Below are 17921 nucleotides of genomic sequence, written 5' to 3'. Positions count from 1 at the left end.
AAATGAGATAATATGCCTAAAATGTTTAGCATGGTGGTTGGCACATAGAAAATATAAAATAAAATAAAATTCAATGTTTGATAAAATAGGGGCTTGCCTGGTGGCACAGTGGTTAAGAATCAGCCTGCTCAAGCCCTGGCCTGGTCCGGGAAGATCCCACATGCTGCAGAGCAACTAAGCCCATACGCCACAACTACTGAGCCTGTGCTCTAGAGCCCGCGAGCCACAACTACTGAAGCTTATGCGCCCAGAGCCCGTGCTCTGCAACAAGAGAAGCCAACGCAATGAGAAGCCCACGCACCACAACAAAGAGTAGTCCCCGCTCGCCACAGTTAGAGAAAGCCAGCGCACAGCAACGAAGAGCCAACGCAGCCAAAAATAAATAAATAAATAATTTTAAAATATGATAAAATAAAGCAAAAAGAACAGTTGAAAACTGAAACCATTGGGCTGGGTAAAAGTAACATTGTCAATTAAAGCAATTTACAATACTTGCTTAATAGTTATGCCCAGTTACTAAGTGGCAAAATACTATTTTGCCTATCACTTAATATATGTCAAATTAACTATGATAATTATTTTTCCAACATTAGACTCTGTTCATTTGTGTTACTCTCAAGTCAAGGAGACTGAAGACTGAGGAAAAGCCATTTGACTTTAGGATGTCATTGATGACTTCTAAGAACCTGATTCAGAAAAATGGGTGTATGGGTGGATAAGGAATGATTTTGAAGTGAATAACAGAAGGCCACAAACATAGACAACGTTTTTTGAGAGTGTGTCAACAAATAATCTGAGGCAAAGAAAGATAATGGCAAATTTTTTTGAACGATGTATCTGTAGAAAATAAATATTTCCATTGACATTAGAAATGTATAAGAAATATATATATAATGTATATTATACATTCGTTTTATATATATGTGTGTATATATATACCAGATTCAAAATGGTTTTAACACAAAGTATCAGGAATTCTTAAATCTGAAGTCCTGCAATTTTTTTTTTCTCTACATTCTGTGAAGTAAATGTTCAAATACACATATAGCTCATTTTAATGTTTCCTTCCATGGGTGTTTCCTTTACTAATGGATTCCCAAGCCTATTCTTTTAAGCAGCACTTAAAATATTTCTGTTTTATAGGTTGTCGCTGTTTTAAAGGATAAATATTTTTAAATGGGCAGCACCTTGTGAGAAGAAGAACACTGCCCAATAAATCAGGTTCTAATGACCCAGGCAGGAGAGAGCAGGCAGGACTCTGTCGTTGGCTGAGTTGGTCTCAAAAACAGTAACGCACAGGAAACGGATGACAGCAAGTTTCAAAGCACAGCAAAAGCCTCATTAATGCTGAACATTGAAGTCACACTTCAGCTTAAAATTTGCTGAAACAGAAATAAAAACATACATGAGGCCCTTTGGGTCTTCATGTGTACAAGAAAATATGAGTGATGTGTTATTCTGTGGTGTTCTATGATAGGTTTGACTGCTTGTTTTCCAAGGAGCTTTTATCTTTAGATTCATTCCCCAGGCAAGCTCATCCCCCTGGTGTGTTCAAGTGTTCACCAAGGACTTTCCTGCAAACAGAAACCTGGAGAGGGAAGCTTTAAAAAAATTTAAAAAAAAAACACAAAACCTTTTTGTATTGTAGTTAACGGCCTCTTATTGCTTGTTTGTGGAGAATAAGCACAGTTCAGAAGCATGATAGTAACTAATCAAGAAAAAAAAAGCATTACTTATATATTTTTTGTTTTTCTATTCATTGTTTTCTTTTAGAGAAAATGTATTTTTCTAGTGCAACCAAATTGACGGACCCTTTGCAGGATAAGAAACAAAATGGAATGTTCGTCTACCTTTTCGAAAGACTAAAGTAACTAACATTTTAGAATCTGATCCTATTTTCTAATCTTGATTAATCCATAACTTTCAGATGTAATGAATTGTAAATAGTCAATTATAAGGTGAGCCTTTGGAAGTCGGAAAGCACTTTCTAATGGGGGAAAAATTTCTTTGCGATGACTGGATTTTCACACTAGCCCACAAGTCTAGTTAAGCTATGACATACTTAAAAGGACAGTAGGAATAAAAAGTACTGAGGTAGTGCTATTTAAGGGATGGAAAGAACACAGACATTGGAGCCAAAGAGATTGGAGCCTCGGTTGAATCTTAGGTCAGCTGCTGACCAGTTTCAAAATGTTGGGCAAGTAACTTCACCTCTCCAAGCCTCAGTGGCCTCACCCATATAATGGGGATAATGCTCAGATTCCAGGGTTGCTGCTGTGAGGACAGCACATGGATTGAGAGCAGAGAGACTCTGGAGCCAGATGCAAGGTTTGAATTCTGGCTCTGCCATTTACTTGCTAGGAACCTTGGACTTAACTCAGACTTAACTTCTCCATGCATCAATTTCCTCATTTTATAAAATGAGAATAAGATAGAAACACCTCTAGAGGTGTTGTGTGGATTGTGTTGGGTTGAGTCAATATATAGGAAGTGTTTGGCATAACACTTGGCATGTGATAATCCCCTATAAAAGTGTTAGTTATTATTATGATGTGTGCTTCCTGTCTCTTCTTAAACAATAATAACAAACCATCATAGGCTAAAAAAAAAATCTATGGATAGATAATAGAGTTACTTTCCTAAGAAACTAATTTGGTTCATGGTAATTTATCACTATGTATGGAAAAGAAATTTCATCCCCCAGGATGTGCAAATGGAGAAATGGAGAAACGAGGATTGTGTCTAACCAAAACCACAATTTCACTTGGTTTAGAAAGAATGTCAAGTGTTACCTGTTCTTCACCAGAAGGGAAACAAGCAACAAGTCTCTGCAGCCAGATATAGAAAGTATTGTTTTGAGAAAGTGGAAAGATCTCAGACGTGCTTGGGCAAGATTATCATTCCACTGCCTTTTAATTACAATTACCATACTAAAAATAGTTGCATTGTACTTCATTCATTCATCATTGCTCAATAGCCCCATGTGTGGAATATGAAAATATGAGATGCCTTGCAGTTGAAGACAGCTGGATGCTTAAAACCTAGTCTGAAGTATTACATAGACTGAAAGTCTTAATGTATTCCTTTTTTCTGGTACAGTGAAATTGTTTTTTTATCAGATATATCCTTAACTCCTAGGATTACGCAGGGGTCGGGGAGGAAATGTGATTTTAAAAGGGAGGTTGCCAACGATTTTAGCTTCACCTGCTTGGAAACACTGTAATGAAGCAGGAGTCAGGGCCAGCCTTCCAAGATGCCCGTATGGTACCCTGTGATAGGAGGAGAGCGTGGAGAAGTAAAAGAGGTAGGGATTACATGAGAACACCTAGTAATCTAGTCACCTTCATTTTCTAAAACCTGCTGTCCCCAGGAAGCAGGAAGTTACCGAGAAAATAAATATACTTTGCTCATCTGGGTCCAGACTGGGATCCTTGGTTAAGGCGGTGACGTGGTGTGGTATATGGGGTTGTGGTGTTACACTGTGGTGGTCTCTTAGCTCCGAATGTTCCTGGGCAGCAGAGTGTCTTCCCCAGAAGCAGGGCTTTAAGCTGGAGAATATTTGAAAGTAAAAATAACACTAAGGACCACTAGTACACTGTTTAAGTTATTTTGAATTCATCTTGGAATTGGAAATTCACGATGCAACTCTTGGTATTTCTCAGTTTATTGAGACAAAAAGGGGCTCCAAGGCCAAAGAGCAGATCACCTTGGGATTTTCCAGGGATTCCAGCCCAGCCACAGCAAGCCGTCGCAAGGGCTATGCGATTTGAAGGTGAATAACTGGTGACTTTAACTAAGGAGAGAAAACCAGAATAACATGAAGTGATGCCAGAGAACACACAAAGTGTTCTGGGACACTTGGCTCTCCTAGTTTCCTTTTAAAATTATTTTTATTATTATAAACAGCTTTGCAGAAAGTTTATCCCATAACCGTCTCAATAAAATTACTGACATATCTCTGTGAACATTTACAACTTTGTCCATATGTACACATATTATTTACTAAATTTTATCCACTCTGCATATGATGGGGGTCTTACTTTTCATGTGGCATTATTGGTATTATTTTCTTCGACTTTTTCTGTCTAGTTCTGGTCTAACATTATATTTAACATGTTAAAGGATGGCATAATACCATATCCAGTTGATAAAACAACTTATTTTCTCAAAGGTGAATCAGACTTCTTACTTCTCGGCCTTCCCTGGTGGCGCAGTGGTTAAGAATCCGCCTGCCAATGCAGGGGACACGGATTCGAGCCCTGGTCTGGGAAGATCCCACATGCCGCGGAGCAACTAAGCCCGTGCGCCACAACTACTGAGCCTGTGCGCTAGAGCCCGCAAGCCACAACTACTGAGCCCACGCAGCATGACTACTGAAGCCCTTGCACCTAGCGCCCATGCTCCGCAACAAGAGAAGCCACTGCAAGATGAGAAGCCCACGCACCGCAACTAAGAGTAGCCCCCGCTCAGCACAACTAGGGAAAGCCCATGCGCAGCAACGAAGACCCAACGCAGCCAAAAATAAATAAATTTATAAATAAGAAGTAGGATACAAAAGAAAATTTCGGTGTGATAAAAATTAGGTCACAATATAATATAGTTACTAAGAAAATTCGACAAAGAAAATACATCAGTATTTTAACAGGGGTTATATATATTTAATGAGATTATAGATTATTTTTTATTTTCTTCTTCATGTTTGTAAACTTTTTGTCAATTTTTCGTTGGTTTTATAATCTGGGGGAGAAAAGCAACAGATGTTCTTTTTTCTTTGTTCTTGTTTCTTTCTTTGTTTTTGTTTTTAATTGCAAAGAAAGGAGAGATTTGAGTAGCAATCATTCTTTTAATGCACAGACATCTGTGTGCAAAATGAAAGTTTTCCTTAGGTGGATTTTGAATCAGTAGCTTTTATGTGAGAGAAGTAAAGGACCCAGAGTTACTGCAGAGAACCCAGACAGGATTTGTTGCTTGGGATAGTGCTTGGAGATTATTATTATTATTATTACTGCCACATTTTAAAATTGAAGTCTAGTTGATTTACAATGCTGTGCCCATCTCTGCCATACATCAAAGTGACTCATTTATACACATATAGACATTCTAAGAGATTACTGACTTTTATTTTCAAGAAACGAAGAGAGGGAAGCCCAGTAAAATAAGACAGCTTTACAAGGAATAATGCTTTAAAAAGAGTAGTTTTTCTATTACAAGTGACAGGTTTAAATAATGCCCCCAGTAGTACTACTTACATCTCACTACCCCAACTTTTGACCTTTTAACTGGAATATATATGGTACATTCTTAATAGTGTGCTCTGGGCCTGTTTGCTGGTTGGCCCTTTCTTTTCTTCATGATGTGTGGGGGTGTGTGTAGCTGTGTGCATGTATTTGTATAATCCACCTTTATCTTTGTGGTCTCTGGATTTTGTGTCAGGCTTAGAAAGGCCTTTCAAGTTTATAAACATTTTACTCACATTTTCTTCTAATGTTTTTATAGATTGCACTCTTTACATGTAAATCCTAAATAATGGTGGGTTATATTTTAAAGTAAAGATTAGGGTAGAGAGCAAGCTTTATGTGTTTCCATATGACTAGCTAGTTGTTTTAATAGCATTTATTGAAAAACCCATATTTTTTCCCAATAATTTAAAATTCACCTTTATATTATACTCAGTTTTCATGTCCTTTGTGTCTGTTTCTGGATGCTATGCCTTTTCATTCACCTATTGGTTTGTTTCTAAACCAATACCAGATTAATTGCCACACTTCTGTAGTGTGCTTTGATAATGTGTTAGGTCAGATTACCCCCAATCCATGCCCTCTTTTATTTTTCAAAAGCATATTGTAATTTTTTTTAAGTTAATGTACTTCTTAAATGGCTTGACTTAACATTTCACTTTGCTTTACTAACTAGAAAGTTTCTTTTTTCTCTTTCTAATTTGGAGCATGAATTTTAGTGCTGCTCATTCTAGCAAAGCAGGGCAAAACCTATGCCAGTTTTCTGAAGACAGTGTCTATTTGTTCTTCAGGGCTTCTGTCGAGAAGCAGTGTGGTCACGGGCGCTTTGGCTCCCTCTAGCAAACACCCCTCAGTCAAATGGAAAAGCCCCTTTGACATCTGAACACCAAGATCTCTGAAATCTTGGCCATGTCTGCAAACAAGATCTAATCTAAAGCCCAATTACACGGTCTAGGGCACATTCCAAATAAGGTATTACTGCTCTCTCGTTCTGAGCTGCTAGGACCGTCCCATTCAGAAAAGAGCCAAAGGAGTTCTTTTTATAAAAAGTAGCTGAAAGAAACACTGGTTAACCCATCAACGCCTGACCTTTTACAGTTCCCATTTTTGTACACCCAGATATGTCCACCTTGGTTAAAAAAAATCAAAGCAGACACACACATATCAACACAAACCGCTTTCAGTTGGGTTGGCTGCTAAGAGATAGCTATGATTCTTTTTCTAATTTCCCCTTAAATAACCAGCGTCTTCAAAAGGTGATCTGTTACTCCCTGGCGTCATGTCTTCACTGGTTTCCATCCCTGATTTTCCTAATATCCTACGTCGAGCTTCTGGCTCTAGGAGCAGTTTTAGTGAAACAGCTTTCTTACACTCAGATGTCTTTGTTGCTCTAACCAAAACCTTTTGCTCAAGTGTAAGCTTCCCTCATCTTGCTTCCACACCTGTCTGTTGAGACTTTCTTCCAAAGTTTTTCAAACCCAGCTTTTCACTTTTTCACTCCTCCTGCCTTTGCTCTTATTTCTCTTGTATTTCCTCCTGTTCTGATTCTCTTTCACCTCCGTAGGCACACATCTGGGGACTTCTGCTCAGTCCACACCTCCCACTTTGACAGCTTCTCCTGTTTCTTTCTCTTTCTCTCAGGGGTTGAAAGCATCCACGGAGGACCATGTACAAATGGGGTGGAGGGTAAAGAGCTACAGAAAAAGAGAATCATCAGGCAGATAGACAGAGAAAAGACCAGTCCAGAGGCCACACAACCCCAGAGAGAGGAGGAGATGAGAACTGTTTAATGCCTAATGGTGCCCCAGTTCTAGTCCTCTGTGAGGATTTGCTGTGCTTCCTACTCTAAGGTTCTGTGTCACCATTGTCTCCTCCCAAGAAATCTCCCCCTTTGGGCTTAAGTTACTTGAGGAGGCTTCTGTTTCTTGCATTCCCTAAGTTTGAGATGACATCCCCATCTCTAAGGCATAGTCCTGGATATTCTCCTTTTCTCTACATGAAACCCTAATCAATTGGAAAATTTTTAAAAATAATAATGCTCACCATCTTTGAATTGATGACTCCTGAACCTATGTCTCTAAAATATGAGGCTTATTTGTTTTCCAGAGGAACTGTCCAAAGGAAGAGGCAAATTACTGAAGTAGTTAAGAGTGTGAGCTCTGAGGTCAGACTGTCTAAACAGCTTGAGATCTTCAGTTTCCCAACCTGTAAAATGGGAATAATAGAAGTACCTGCCTTAGAGGAATTTGTGAAAATTGAACGAGGTAATGCATATAAAGCTCTTAGAACAGTGCTTGACTCACTGTCAACCTGCAGTAAATATTGTTGTTATTATTACTACTATTTATAGCAACACATTCGTACTTGGCTTTCCACAAGAACTTTAACATGTCCACCTCAGGACTTCTCAACCTCCTTCCAAAGAGAGCATGACTACATAACTTCCTGGTCCTGTCACTGGCTTCTCCATTCAATCCAACAGTCCTGGAATTTGACCTCGGGTCTGTTTGACTTCAGAGCCTGTGCTTATTCCATTAGACCAGCCATTCCCAAATTTGACTGCATCTCAGATCCCAAATATAGTGAATCAGAATCTTCTAGATTGGGGCTTGAGAGTCTGTATGTTTTAAAACTCTTCAGTTAATTCTAGTGGGTCTGATCATTGAATCAGAGTCTGGATTATACTACTTTATCTTCACTAACTTTATCTGTAAAATGGGCGCAGTAATATGTCTATTTCATTGAACTGTTAACCTAATATATATTGAATTTTTACTGTGTGCCAGGCATTTTGCTGAGGGCTTTCTATTATCTCACTTAACTCTCACAACAATCCTGTGAGGTAGATACTAGATTGTCCCTATATTACAGATGAGGAAACTGTGATGCAAAAGAGGTTAAGTTACTTGATAAATGTCGTCCACTTAGCAAGTGTAGAGAGCTAGCGTATCAATTGCTGGGGTTAATGTGATGTGAGGATTACATTAAATAATACATTTAAATCACCTGGCACACAGTAGGTACCCAATAAGGTTCTCTTTTCGGGACTTACCTGGTGGCACAGTGGTTAAGAATCCACCTGCCAATGAAGGGGACACTGGTTCGATCCCTGGTCCAGGAAGATCCCACATATCGCGGAGCAACTAAGCCCGTGCGCCACTACTGAGCCTGCGCTTTAGAGCCCGCAGGACACAGCTACCGAGCCCATGTGCCGCAACTACTGAAGCCTGTGCGTCTAGAGCCCGTGCTCCGCAAAAAGAGAAGCCATCGCAATGAGAAGCCTGTGCACCGCAATGAAGAGTAGCCCCTGCTCACCGCAACTAGAGAAAGCCCGTGTGCAGCAACAAAGACCCAATGCTGCCAAGGATAAATAAATTTTAAAAAAAAAGGTTCTCTTTTCCCTTCCTTTTATCCAAGGGATTCTATTCATGCCCAGTGAATTTTAGACAGAGGACAATACTTCAACCTTATTGGTGGCCAGAGAATTGGAAATTTGGTATTCTAGAAGGTACAAATAAAAGGGAAGCAGGTACCTGAGAAAGATGGAGGTGTTTGGGATCTCCAACAAAGAGAAACAAGGGAAAACATAATTACATATGGAAGAGCAGGTGCATGTGAGAACAAATAGTAGCTTGGCCACTGAGGGTAGGAAACGGCAGAGTGATAAACTTTAAAAGAGGAAAACCAAGGTATGGAAAGTAGAACTACATCATCTCGGGGGGAAGCGTCCTGAAAGATAACTATTCCAACCCCATTCCCACCATGTGGTCATCCAGTTCTTATTTGGACAAGTTCTGTGACAAAAAACTCAACTTATCAAGGCAGAAGAAGCTCTGTTTTTTAGAAGATTCTTCATATTGAGTCATTCTAGAATTTCTACCCACAGGGGTCCCCCTTCCACCCTGTGGGGCCCTGAAAAATAAGTCTAATTTCTTTTCTATTTGACAGCTCTTCAAATTTATGAAGACAGTTACCTTGTACCCCTGGGGCGAAACCCTCTGCTTCCTTTAATATTTCCTAGTAAGACATAGTTCCCAGCCTTGTTACGTCCTGGTCCCTTTTCTGTGCATAGTTTTTCTTTGCCAAGCCTTGATTGGAGACAGTATTCCACGTGCATAATGACAAACACTGGGCAGCATTGTAACCCCACCATGCTTTACATGTTAGACTTCTATCGATGCAGCCTAAATCAGCATTATTTTGGCAGCCACACTTCACTGAGGACTCAGAGTGAGTCACCTAAGACCCTTTAGTCTTACTCTTACATGCATCTGCTAAGATACCTCTGCCCCCAGCTGCCTTTCAGCAGTTGATTGTCCAGGGCAGGACTCCCTGTTAGAGTCAGCCCATTGCTCCAACATTGCATTTGGCTTATGTTACATAATGGTGTCTCTTTCCCTCCTGGCTTTGTATTATCTGGAAATTCGGTCCAGATCCTCTGGGTTTTCATTCAGAGCACTGTAATAAAAGTCCCGAAGTCTGGGCCATGGAGAGAGCCTTCTGCCATCCTGATGGTAACTGGTGTGGTCTGAAGGTTTTGAAGTCGAAGGAACCTGGTTTGACTTGTGGCTTTGAGTCAGCTGGTTAAACTTTGAATTTCAGTTTCCTCATCTGTAAAATGGGATTGTGTGGATTAAGGGGGAAGATGCAGGGAAAGCACTTAGCATGCAGTAGATGCTGCACAAATATCTATTACCTCCACCCTTCCTTCAGGTCAGCAAGGATTCATTAATCAGCATCTTTAGGTGATGGTTACTTAACAGTTATTCGTCCAATTAGCTATATTAGAATCCAGGCTTATATTTCTTCATCTTGTCCACAACATCTCGTCAAGTACATTGTTAAAATCCCACTTACATAGTGTGGTCTCCTCATGAAATCAGGGCAGAGAAAGAGTAAACAGCAGTCAGATTCTACCTGCATGTAAACTTAGGAAAAGTAGTAAGCTACCAATGAAGTTGGTTAACCTTGAAAACCGTCAACATTCAGGCCCCAAGCACATACTGGGCAACCACTATGTGCTTGGCAGTGAGCTGGGGATGGGGCTACAGTTTTACAGTGTTTTAAATGCAGCATCTATGTTCAAGGAGCAAGGCTGGAATTCTAGAGTCATAGGGGCTAGTCTGGGTCACAGGACTGAGTGATTTAGATCTGTTTGTTCATATATCCAGTCAACAAACATGTACCCTCCCCACACTTCCATTCCTTCCCCCCCCCCCCCTTAGGTACTAAAGGGGAGGGGCGAGTATAACAAAAAAGACAAGGTCCCTGTATTCAAGGAGTTTAACATCTAAAACGGTTGGGAGTTCTTTGAGCTAAAGGCCCTCTGTTAAATGCTTGAGAAGCAAAAATAAGACAGATTCTCCGTCCTCTCAGTACTAAAGTTGTATCTTGTTATGAAATGTTTATTTTCTGTAACTATTTGTTTCCTTCCGTCTCACTCACTGGACAGCTTTTCTACGGTAAAGACTAGAGCCACCGGCAAGTTGTCTGCCACACAATAGGTGCGGTCACTGAATGGAATCGCTCCAGGCTTGAGTTTCCGCTTTTGAACAAGAATGACAGCTCCAGTGGGATGCTTGGAGGTCAGGACGAAAGAAAAGAACGTAAGAACACTTGGATGGAAAACACTTCTGGAAATACTAAGTATTTTTTCTCTCGTTTGGACTTTGGCAAACCAAGATGTTTTGGGAAGGGTCTGGCACTCTGTGTTCCTAAAATTGGTCTCCTAGATGGAGTTGGAGGAAGGGGAGTGAGGGAATGTTGCTTTCGTCAGGATGTCCCGAGTGAAAAAGGGCGAGGGGGAGTGAGAGCCCTGAGCCAGAAGCAAGTCAGGGACCTAGAGAAGAGGGACATCGCAGGCGACTGCAAGGAGTGCGGCGTCTGCACCCGCAGTGGCGAAGGCTAGCGGGAGACCTGAGGGGAGAGAGGACAGGGGCGAGGAAATCCAGGGAAAGCGCGCGGATTGGTCCTCTCCTTGGGGCGTGCGCTTCTGTGCGCCAAGCGATTGGTGGCGGGAAAGTAGCAGGTAAACCGGCCCCCGCCGCCTCGCCATTGGTCAGCGGCCTCTCTAGCTGCCACACAACTGGCCCGCAGGCCGCCGAGCCGCGCGCGGATTGGACGGGGGCGGCCGCCCAGACCGGCTCCCTTCGGGCGCTAGGATTGGCTGGCGGGAAGAGGCAGGTATCCGGGCTCCGCGACTCCTCCATTGGTGGGCGGGGAAGGGGGGTTGGGCACAGCGATTGGTGGGCGGGGGGCCGGGCCTGGGCCGGCGGGGAGCGGATTGGTCGGAAAGTAGGTTAGTGGTGCGACATTTAGGGAAGGCAGAAAGTAGGTCAGGGACGGAGGTGCCTGTTTACCCGCGCCGGACTCACCGCCGCCGCCGCCGCGGGATCCGAGTGGGGGCGCGGGTGCGGGCGCTCCCGGCGAGCCACGGTGAGTGTCGGGCTGGCCGCGGCCAGCGGCGCGGCCGCGGGCACCCCGTCGGGGCCGTTAGCACCCTGGCAGGCGCGGCGCCTCAGCCGCCGCCCGGGGCGCAGCCCGGCCGCCGGGGAGCCCTGACCGACGTGCCCGCTGCCGGCCTTAAAGGGCCCGTGCCCGCTCCCTGCCCCCACCCGGGCCGCGGGGAGGCTGCGCTCCTTAAAGGCGCCGCGCCCGTCCGCCCCCATCCTCACTCGCGGGGGTTGGCGCTGCGGGGTAGAGCGGGCAGAGGTGCCGCAGGCGCCCTTAAAGGGACCGGGAAAGAGTCCGCGGGAATACCCACCTCCCCTCTGCGGGCATCGCTACCTGACCCGGGGGGTGGCGGGGAGAGGAGGTAGGAGCAGCCAGCTGCCTCTTAAAGGGACAGCTCCACCCTTTGGGAGCAGTGACCCGGCTGAGGGCGAGTCCTAGGATGTATCCCTGGAAGGTTCGGGGACCCCCGAAGCGACCATCCTTGACGGCTGCACCCCAGGGGCGTTGGGCGAGAGATGCTGCTTCTGCTCTTCCTCCGCCTCCTCCACTTCCCTTTCGGGAGCCTGCGGGGCTGGGTGGGGGCGGGGAGGGCGTCTCCGCCGGGCTTGGGGAGTCCAAGCCCCCTGTTGCCCCTTCGGCCCTGTCGCGGGTGCTGCCGCTGCACCCGGGTATTCCCCGCCGGAGATGCGGCCGACCCCAGCCTGCGAACTTTCGTCCGGCCTGCGCCATCTGGGTCCTGGGCAGCCCGGGGAGGATCCCCCTTGGGTCTGCGAGCAGGTGCTCCACGGCACGGGGATGTCGCCCGGCGCCCAGGTGTGGGCCCGCCGCCCGCCCTGGAGTCCTGGAGACCGCAGCGAGGCTGGGTTTAGCACGGGGTTTGACAGATGTCAAAGAAAAAGCTTCCCGCTCACGATTGCCGGACGTTGACAGCCAAGAGAGCTCTTGTTTGCTCAGAGGAATAAGTGGAAGAATAGAAATTAATGCCGACCTTGTGGGGCTCGAGTCAGTCACCCCGAGGGGTCGTGGGAACCGGCTGCGGAACCGAGGGCAGGCGCGGGGGAAGGAAAGGCTGCACTGGACATGGGCGTTTGTTGTCAAGTTTGTGCGGGCCGGTGGGGTATCAGGCTGTCCCCCCTCACCTCACCTTTCCCATCCTCTTTTCCCTCCCCTGCCTCGGCCCCTTCCGAGTCACCTAGTGTTGTTTTGGCACTTTTGCGCGTGCTGTCTCCTCTCCCTGCTTACATAGCTACTCCTCGGCAAGGAATTATTAGCCAAGTTTTATCACTCAGCTTCCAGAAATTAGATTCGAAGAAGCATTTCTTGACCGTACGTGTATTTCCAGGATCTTCGTTTTTTAAAAAATCCATAAAAGCTGCCCATTAGCTGCATCTAGTTTCGCACAGTGCTTGTCATTTGTCCTCCTGACATCTGCTGCTGTTCCTTCCTTTAATCTATTTTTATATGACAACTATTATTTTAATTCTTCTTGTCTCATTGATATCAGGATCTGTCAATTGGGTTGGTGGAGTTTTTAATTAATGTACTGGTTGAATCATGAGCTTAAAATAATCATTGCTGCTCCTGAGCAGTTTTGAATAATCTCATGCTCTCCGTGCTTGCAAGATTTTAAAAAGAAAAGAAAAAATCACTGCTGTTAAATTTGATTTCCATATCAATGAAACTCTAAAATATTTTTTTAACACAAAATTGAATCTTTCACTCCATGCTCTGTTACTGAATTCACTTTACTAATAAGTCTTTAAAACACTTTGTTGAACATATTTAGAAGGCTTTAAAATTTCCTGGGCAGGATTTGAAATTGCCTGTATTATCTAAAGCTGGATCTGTAGGGGCATTTTTGGTTTTGATTGTAGATGTAGCCAGTGCATAATAATAGTAAGTTAAAACTATGGTTAAATTTATACCTTATTCCAACCCCTAGAGTTTAGAAAGAGGGAAAGAGAAAGGAGCAGGTGTGGTAGAAGAGCACTTGTTTGAGAGAATCTCCTGGTTCTAGCCCAGACTTGGGCTTTCATGGCTGTGCTACTTGGGGCAGGTCCCTGAACCTTTCTGAGTTCTACTTGCCTCAGATGGAAAGTAAGGCAGTTGAACTAGGTGATCTCAGAGGTTCCTGCTGCTCTAAAGTTCTGTGCATCTCTAAATATTTAATACAGCTGAATTCAGGTTGGTATTTACCTGCTGGAGCCTCCAGAATATCTGAGCTGAAGTCCTATTTTCTTGGGAAACTTAAACAGATCAACAGATGGTGTTTTAAAGAATCCATTTCAAATGATTTATAAAATGATGACTACTCAGGAATTTGTCTGCTATTTGCAGAAGAGGTTCGCCTACCACAGAGAGGAAAAGGAAGTGGCCCTACTTTCAGATTTATCGCTCCATACCAACGATCTCTACGCAATTTATATACTAGTATAACAATGGACAGGCACTGTAGAAAGACTTGTTAACAAAATGCATAAGCATATGTAAAAACGAAATATTCTGTATCTCTCTTTGGTATAAGGGTTGCCTTCCTTCTATGGGCTTTCTTCTATTTATGAGTCCATCAACTCATGGTGGTTGCAGAAAGTCAGATATTAAAGAAACAGTTTCTGCCCCATGTGATGTTACAGTCATAGGTAGTGATTTTCGTTAACATCGTGATAGCAGTTGCAGGGAAGTAATTTTTTACTTCCTTTTTAGACCTCGAGGTTTAGTTAGGAGCCTAGAAATACAGGTATGTCACCCTTCTCCACAGTCTTTTCTCTCATTGCCACTTCATCATAATACCCAGACTTACCCGAGACACCCACCCTGGCTTTTCTCCTCCCTCTGTCTCTAAACAAGACCTGCTCTGACTTAAGCTCCCTCAGCATCTCTTCCTTCCGGCTCAGAATGTCTTGTCCCTTTCCCCCATCTCTCCTCTTTTCCTCCCAGTTTGGAAAACGCAAGTGAATTTCTCCCCTGTTCCCTCTTCTTAGACCCTCAATTTGGGCAGGAGCCTGGTCTCTGGTAGCAGGACCTGGGACTTGGGTTGGGTGGTGTGTCCTTGGACAAGCGCTAGACTCCTCTGACTGCAGGCTCCTCCTCTGTGGTGTGATGAAGGAGCCTGCCTCCTACAGTCCCTGTGAGGATCAGGGGAGATGATGTGGGTAAAACGCCTGGCACACAGGAAGCCCTCCCTCAGTGTCTGCTGACACTCCCTCTCAGTGCTGCCAGGGTCCTGTCGGTCCTGTCACGGGAATATCCTTCGTGCTGTTTGCCCTCAGTCTCCTTACCAACCCTAGAAAAGCTCTTGTCTTGATTGAGGAGGAAAGGATGGAAGGGGAAGAAACAGGCCTGCTGTGGGCCACTGTGCAGCGGGCAGCTTTCATGTGTCTGCACTTGGTGCCCCTGGGCCCCTGTCTCGCTCCCCTCCCTGCCTGGCAGCCTCTCCCAGGGCTGTGAACGGTCACCCCCTCCACTCTCTCATCGGCTCCACTCTTAGCTCCTGCACCCTCTCTACTATCCTTCTTCATACTTCATCTCAAATATCTCCAAAAACTTTAAGTCTTGAATTGCAGGGCCTCATTCTTAGTCCTAAATTGTTGTTCTTGGCCCTTTTGCAGCTTATACCCACCTGTCTTTCCCTCCTTTTTGAAATCTCCTCCTCCCTCAGCCTTTAGGTCACATTGCTTTCTTGGTTTCCTTCCTGCACACCCTAAAAGTAGGTGTGTTTTTGGGCCTCTGCTCTTCACACTAGCCCAGTGGGCTCAGGTCCCCTTTCCGGTCCTGATGTGTCTCTCCTGCTTCAGCTGCTAGCAGGTCCTTTGTAGACATTCACGGCAGCCTATTGCCAGCATCCGTGGCCTTGGAGTTACAGGTTGCAAACTGCTTGCAAGCATGGTCTCATTTCATCCTCATGACAGCTGTACCCCTTCACCATCAGGCTGTCCTGAGAGGGACTTTGGTTGGGTGGTTAAAAGCACAGACTTTGGAGCTAGATTTTATATCCTAACTGTTTCTTACTAGGTTTATGACTTGTAGTCAAGTTGCTTTGCTCTCTCTGTCTTGGTGTTCTCATCAGTAAGACTGGAATCACTTTAGTCCTTACCTCAGAGTGTTGCAGTGTGGATTCAATGAGTTAAAGAATTAAAAATACATGAAGCTCTTCATGGAACATAGTAAACGTTCATGGTTGTTAGCTGTCAGTCTTGCTGCTCCTTCTTGCGTCTCCACACGCAGCCCGCCTGGCTGTGTGCACAGGACTGTCCAGTCAAGCTGAAGAGCTGTCTGCTCCCTGGACCAGCCCTTGGCCCGTTCTATGCCTCAGCCTTCTCTCATCCAAATCCTACTCTTCTTTAAGACCCAGCTCAAATGCTTGGTCCTCCTGGAGCTATTTCTTCATTTTGTTTTTCTTCCTCCCCACACTGGGCGGCAGTGTCCCCAGCCCTTGATCTAGCTCTAATTATTGTAGGTACTGCTGCATCCCATATCGTGTTGGGCTGTCTCTGGGAATATCTTACCTGCTGGTTCCAGGCCAAGCACTTTGTGGGGAGTTCATCTTGGTTTCCCCAAATCACAGGCATAGGGAGCCTTCAGGATATGCTTGTCCAATGCCAATTAATGATCTTGAGGAGGAGGAGATGGGGTGGGATAGGCACTCAGGGACTAAGCACATGGAGGGAAGGGGATATACCTGTGGAGAGGTGGGAGCATGAGAGGAGGGATGCAACAGGGGCACGAGTGGGCGTGGCCATGAGTAGTTAGGTCTGCATGGAAGGAGGGATTGAGTTGGAGACCTAAAGTCGGGGAGATGAGATTGGGTAAGCTTTAGTCATCTTTGCTTCAGGAGAACGTTGAGTGCTGGCACATGATGGGAAATTATTTTTATGTTAGTACATGCTGTCCTTTTAAATAGGGTAAACTCATGTTTATCCAGCCTGGTTAAAGAAGGGGATGGATGGTCTGTCTAATTTAATATTCTGGTTAATACTCTACCCATTAGATTTTGTACATATGCTGAGTAAAACATTTACAAGTACTTATGCTTTCAACTACTGTTTGAAATGTGTGACCTGGGCAAATTAGCTAGCTTCTTTGAGTCTGATTTACCTCATTTGCAAAATAGAAATAATAATAATGATGGTAACGGCAGCTAACATTTATTGAACATTCTCTAAGTGCCAGCAGATATGTTAGTCACCTTATGTTTATTAACTTGTTTAATCCTCATAACAGCCCTATGAGGTAGGTACCATGATTATCCTTATTTTACAAGTGAGGTGGTTTTGTGAACTGCCCAGCTGGTATGGGGTGGAGCCAGATTGGTGCAGGGGGACGGGGGAGGGACGGACACTTCCAGAGTCTGCTGTCTAACCACTGCGGTAGATGCCTGCTGGGAGGAACCACTGGATTTGATCCCGTGTCTGAAGCAGCCGGCACCAGGCCAGGAGCCAGGCAGGCCCGAGGTGATTGGTGACCAGTCTTATTGCTGACAGACATGGTGTATACCTCCTTTTAAGCAGGACTGAAGTCCTCTGTGGTGGGACACAAGGGGTGCACGTCTGGATATTACCCAAGTGTGAGTTACAGGGGCTTGTGAGCGTGCATCTCACATCCTGTTGTACATTTCTGTATCTCTTGCTTCCTCCTGCCTTTCTGCGGCGTTGCTCTGACGTAAGCCTCATGTGGCTCAGCCAGCCCCTCCCCAGGCAGCTTGTGTGAGATGAACCTCCTAACAGAACTCCTCACCCACTGCCCCCGCCGGGCCATCTGCGGAGAGCGTCACGGGGAGGAGACCTTTTGTAAAGTCTCTCACCTCTTCCTCCTCTCCAGCTTCTTACCCCAAAGACAGATGTCCACAGTCTTAATGTGTACGTATATATAAATATATTTTTTAATGCCAGTTGTTCCTCAAATACATTTAGATAGTAAGGGAAACATTGTTTTATCTCAAGAACCTGTTACATAAAAATGTGTTATATAATGTTCAAATGTATACTGCACGGTGAAATTAGATACTACTTTTTTTTTTTCAAAGAATAGAAAGATAATAAACACAGGCTATACTGAAGGTAATTAAACTCAGATTTGAAAGGCATGGAAAGACATGCCCTGCCCTCAGAGTTATTGTTTTAAATCTCTGTTCACCTTCTTGAATGCTCCAAGTATAGAATGTTTGGGAAGTTGACCCGAATCTGCCATGGAATGCTACTGTGAAATACTCCGGAAGTCGTCTTTTTTGGGGGG

General features: G+C 44.5%; 1 protein-coding gene across 8 annotated transcripts in view; it reads left to right on the top strand.

The window, feature by feature from the left end:
* The first annotated feature begins 11518 nt into the window (after positions 1–11518).
* Positions 11519–17921, top strand: part of BMAL1 (basic helix-loop-helix ARNT like 1) — a 104107-nt gene continuing 97704 nt past the window's right edge. For 7 of the 8 annotated variants that reach the window (XM_033404460.2, XM_033404463.2, XM_049713794.1 and 4 more), the window contains exon 1: positions 11520–11672. The gene's annotated coding sequence lies outside the window, so the exon portion shown is untranslated. Of the gene's footprint in view, positions 11673–17921 lie in introns of all 8 variants that reach the window. The other variant, XM_049713797.1, reaches the window with a different exon arrangement.

The sequence above is a fragment of the Orcinus orca genome, chromosome 8 (genome assembly GCF_937001465.1).
Source record: "Orcinus orca chromosome 8, mOrcOrc1.1, whole genome shotgun sequence".
NCBI lineage: Eukaryota > Metazoa > Chordata > Mammalia > Artiodactyla > Delphinidae > Orcinus > Orcinus orca.
Note: the sequence above shows the minus strand (reverse complement) of the source record. Positions and strands in the feature narration are given on the sequence as shown.